At 70.8% G+C, this 5,000-nt stretch overlaps 1 non-coding gene across 1 annotated transcript; it reads right to left on the bottom strand.

The window, feature by feature from the left end:
* Positions 1 to 3,593: 3,593 nt before the first annotated feature.
* On the bottom strand, positions 3,594 to 3,712 carry LOC141979834 (5S ribosomal RNA). The gene has a single exon (XR_012637224.1). It is a non-coding gene; the product is annotated as a 5S ribosomal RNA (ribosomal RNA).
* Between the last annotated feature and the right edge of the window lie 1,288 nt (positions 3,713 to 5,000).

The raw sequence follows: 5,000 nt of genomic DNA, 5'->3' as shown, positions 1-5,000 counted from the left end.
CCTGGTGGCCGCTCGGGACTTAAGCCCGGAGCCCGGGGCAGGGCGACCCCGGACGGACGGGGCTCCGCCGGCCCCTGCCCGCGGGGGCAGGCTCCGGGTTGACCTGGTGGCCGGACGGGGATTAAGCCCGGAGCCCGGGGCAGGGCGACCCCGGACGGACGGGGCTCCGCCGGCCCCTGCCCGCGGGGGCAGGCTCCGGGTTGACCTGGTGGCCGGACGGGGATTAAGCCCGGAGCCCGGGGCAGGGCGACCCCGGACGGACGGGGGTCCGCCTGGCCCCTGCCCGCGGGGGCAGGCTCCGGGTTGACCTGGTGGCCGGACGGGAATTAAGCCCGGAGCCCGGGGCAGGGCGACCCCGGACGGACGGGGGTCCGCCGGCCCCTGCCCGCGGGGGCAGGCTCCGGGTTGACCTGGTGGCCGGAGGAGAATTAAGCCCGGAGCCCGGGGCAGGGCGACCCCGGACGGACGGGGGTCCGCCTGGCCCCTGCCCGCGGGGGCAGGCTCCGGGTTGACCTGGTGGCCGGAGGAGAATTAAGCCCGGAGCCCGGGGCAGGGCGACCCCGGACGGACGGGGGTCCGCCTGGCCCCTGCCCGCGGGGGCAGGCTCCGGGTTGACCTGGTGGCCGGACGGGAATTAAGCCCGGAGCCCGGGGCAGGGCGACCCCGGACGGACGGGGCTCCGCCGGCCCCTGCCCGCGGGGGCTGGCTCCGGGTTGACCTGGTGGCCGCTCGGGACTTAAGCCCGGAGCCCGGGGCAGGGCGACCCCGGACGGACGGGGCTCCGCCTGGCCCCTGCCCGCGGGGGCAGGCTCCGGGTTGACCTGGTGGCCGGACGGGGAATAAGCCCGGAGCCCGGGGCAGGGCGACCCCGGACGGACGGGGCTCCGCCGGCCCCTGCCCGCGGGGGCAGGCTCCGGGTTGACCTGGTGGCCGCTCGGGACTTAAGCCCGGAGCCCGGGGCAGGGCGACCCCGGACGGACGGGGCTCCGCCGGCCCCTGCCCGCGGGGGCAGGCTCCGGGTTGACCTGGTGGCCGCTCGGGACTTAAGCCCGGAGCCCGGGGCAGGGCGACCCCGGACGGACGGGGCTCCGCCGGCCCCTGCCCGCGGGGGCAGGCTCCGGGTTGACCTGGTGGCCGGACGGGGATTAAGCCCGGAGCCCGGGGCAGGGCGACCCCGGACGGACGGGGGTCCGCCGGCCCCTGCCCGCGGGGGCAGGCTCCGGGTTGACCTGGTGGCCGCTCGGGACTTAAGCCCGGAGCCCGGGGCAGGGCGGCCCCGGACGGACGGGGCTCCGCCTGGCCCCTGCCCGCGGGGGCAGGCTCCGGGTTGACCTGGTGGCCGGAGGAGAATTAAGCCCGGAGCCCGGGGCAGGGCGACCCCGGACGGACGGGGCTCCGCCGGCCCCTGCCCGCAGGGGCAGGCTCCGGGTTGACCTGGTGGCCGCTCGGGACTTAAGCCCGGAGCCCGGGGCAGGGCGACCCCGGACGGACGGGGCTCCGCCGGCCCCTGCCCGCGGGGGCAGGCTCCGGGTTGACCTGGTGGCCGGACGGGGATTAAGCCCGGAGCCCGGGGCAGGGCGACCCCGGACGGACGGGGCTCCGCCGGCCCCTGCCCGCGGGGGCAGGCTCCGGGTTGACCTGGTGGCCGGAGGAGAATTAAGCCCGGAGCCCGGGGCAGGGCGACCCCGGACGGACGGGGCTCCGCCGGCCCCTGCCCGCGGGGGCAGGCTCCGGGTTGACCTGGTGGCCGGACGGGAATTAAGCCCGCAGCCCGGGGCAGGGCGACCCCGGACGGACGGGGGTCCGCCGGCCCCTGCCCGCGGGGGCAGGCTCCGGGTTGACCTGGTGGCCGGAGGAGAATTAAGCCCGGAGCCCGGGGCAGGGCGACCCCGGACGGACGGGGGTCCGCCTGGCCCCTGCCCGCGGGGGCAGGCTCCGGGTTGACCTGGTGGCCGCTCGGGACTTAAGCCCGGAGCCCGGGGCAGGGCGACCCCGGACGGACGGGGGTCCGCCGGCCTCTGCCAGCGGGGGCAGGCTCCGGGTTGACCTGGTGGCCGCTCGGGACTTAAGCCCGGAGCCCGGGGCAGGGCGACCCCGGACGGACGGGGGTCCGCCGGCCCCTGCCCGCGGGGGCAGGCTCCGGGTTGACCAGGTGGCCGGAGGAGAATTAAGCCCGGAGCCCGGGGCAGGGCGACCCCGGACGGACGGGGCTCCGCCGGCCCCTGCCCGCGGGGGCAGGCTCCGGGTTGACCAGGTGGCCGGAGGAGAATTAAGCCCGGAGCCCGGGGCAGGGCGACCCCGGACGGACGGGGGTCCGCCGGCCCCTGCCCGCGGGGGCAGGCTCCGGGTTGACCTGGTGGCCGCTCGGGACTTAAGCCCGGAGCCCGGGGCAGGGCGACCCCGGACGGACGGGGGTATGCCGGCCCCTGCCCGCGGGGGCAGGCTCCGGGTTGACCTGGTGGCCGGTTTGCTTTCGGGCCACCAGGTCAACCCGCTGCCTGTATGGGGTTGACCTGGTGGCCGCTTTCCTTCCCGGCCACCAGGTCAACCCGCTGAATGTATGGGGTTGACCTGCTGGCCGCTTTCCTTCCCGGCCACCAGGTCAACCCGCTGAATGTATGGGGTTGACCTGCTGGCCGCTTTTCTTCCCGGCCACCAGGTCAACCCGCTAAATGTATGGGGTTGACCTGCTGGCCGCTTTCCTTCCCGGCCACCAGGTCAACCCGCTGAATGTATGGGGTTGACCTGCTGGCCGCTTTCCTTCCCGGCCACCAGGTCAACCCGCTGAAAGTATGGGGTTGACCTGGTGGCCGCTTTCCTTCCCGGCCACCAGGTCAACCCGCTGAAAGTATGGGGTTGACCTGGTGGCCGCTTTCCTTCCCGGCCACCAGGTCAACCCGCTGCCGGCATGGGGTTGACCTGCTGGCCGCAGAGGGGCAGGCTCCGGGTTGACCTGGTGGCCGGACGGGGATTAAGCCCCGGCTCGGAGCAGGGCAAGCCCGGGCGGAGGGGGGTCCGCTTGGCCCCTGCCCGCGGGGGCAGGCTCCGGGTTGACCTGGTGGCCGGTTTGCTTTCGGGCCACCAGGTCAACCCGCTGCCTGTATGGGGTTGACCTGGTGGCCGCTTTCCTTCCCGGCCACCAGGTCAACCCGCTGAATGTATGGGGTTGACCTGCTGGCCGCTTTCCTTCCCGGCCACCAGGTCAACCCGCTGAATGTATGGGGTTGACCTGCTGGCCGCTTTCCTTCCCGGCCACCAGGTCAACCCGCTGAATGTATGGGGTTGACCTGCTGGCCGCTTTCCTTCCCGGCCACCAGGTCAACCCGCTGAAAGTATGGGGTTGACCTGCTGGCCGCTTTCCTTCCCGTCCACCAGGTCAACCCGCTGAATGTATGGGGTTGACCTGCTGGCCGCTCTGCTTCCCGGCCACCAGGTCAACCCCCTGCCGGTATGGGGTTGACCTGCTGGCCGCAGAGGGGCAGGCTCCGGGTTGACCTGGTGGCCGGCAGGGACTTCAGCCCCAGGGCCCCTGGCAGGGCGACCCTGCCCTTGTTCCCCAGAAAAGGAGAGAGCTGGCTCGCAGCGGGAAAAGCTGCCTACGGCACCTGGGATTCCCAGGCGGTCACCCATCCAAGTACTAGCCAGGCCCGGGACGGTTTACCTTCCGAGATCGGACGGGATCGGGGGCCTTCCGTCCGGTATGGCCGTAGGCACTCGGCTCCGGTCCGCCTCGTCCCCTTTCCCTTACTGACTCCCCTGCCTCGGGTGGGCCCGATCCTTTTTTCCGTTTTTTTTTTTCGCTCCGGAGGCTTCATGAGCCCCCCCCAACACCCCTTTGGGGGTCGGTGAAAATTTTTTTTTCAGACTTCCAGGGGCCCGATCCTGGCCGCGGGCACCCGGCTCCGGGCACCCGGCTCCGGGCCGCCTCGTCCCCTTTCCCTTACTGACTCCGCTGCCTCGGGTGGGCCCGATCCTTTTTTCCGTTTTTTTTTTTCCGCTCCGGAGGCTTCGTGAGCCCCCCCCAACACCACTTTGGGGGTCGGTGAAAAAATTTTTTTCAGACTTCCAGGGGCCCGATCCTGGCCGCGGGCACCCGGCTCCGGGCACCCGGCTCCGGGCCGCCTCGTCCCCTTTCCCTTACTGACTCCCCTGCCTCGGGTGGGCCCGATCCTTTTTTCCGTTTTTTTTTTTTTTTTCGCTCCGGAGGCTTTATGAGCCCCCCCCAATACCACTTTGGGGGTCGGTGAAAAAATTTTTTCAGACTTCCAGGGGCCCGATCCTGGCCGCCGGCACCCGGCTCCGGGCACCCGGCTCCGGGCCGCCTCGTCCCCTTTCCCTTACTGACTCCCCTGCCTCGGGTGGGCCCGATCCTTTTTTCCGTTTTTTTTTTTTTCGCTCCGGAGGCTTTATGAGGCCCCCCCTAACCGTTTTTGGGGTCGGTGAAAATTTTTAGTCAGACTTCCAGGGGCCCGATCCTGGCCGCGGCTTCGCAGGCTGGCCTGGGGGGGGGGCATCTCTAGCTCCGGCCGCGGACGGCGAGACGCTCGGCCACCAGGTCAGCCCGGAGGAAAAGGCTGAAAAAAATGTCTAAGTCCCCCCGGGACACCAGGTCAACCCGGAGGAAAAGGCTGAAAAAAATGTCTAAGTCCCCCCGGGACACCAGGTCAACCCGGAGGAAAAGGCTGAAAAAAAGTCTAAGTCCCCCCGGGACACCAGGTCAACCCGGAGGAAAAGGCTGAAAAAAATGTCTAAGTCCCCCCGGGACACCAGGTCAACCCGGAGGAAAAGGCTGGAAAAAAGTCTAAGTCCCCCCGGGACACCAGGTCAACCCGGAGGAAAAGGCTGGAAAAAAGTCTAAGTCCCCCCGGGACACCAGGTCAACCCGGAGGAAAAGGCTGAAAAAAAGTCTAAGTCCCCCCGGGACACCAGGTCAACCCGGAGGAAAAGGCTGAAAAAAAGTCTAAGTCCCCCCGGGACACCAGGTCAACCCGGAGGAAAAG

This window comes from Natator depressus, chromosome 28 (genome assembly GCF_965152275.1).
Source record: "Natator depressus isolate rNatDep1 chromosome 28, rNatDep2.hap1, whole genome shotgun sequence".
Classification (NCBI taxonomy): Eukaryota; Metazoa; Chordata; order Testudines; family Cheloniidae; genus Natator; species Natator depressus.
Note: the sequence above shows the minus strand (reverse complement) of the source record. Positions and strands in the feature narration are given on the sequence as shown.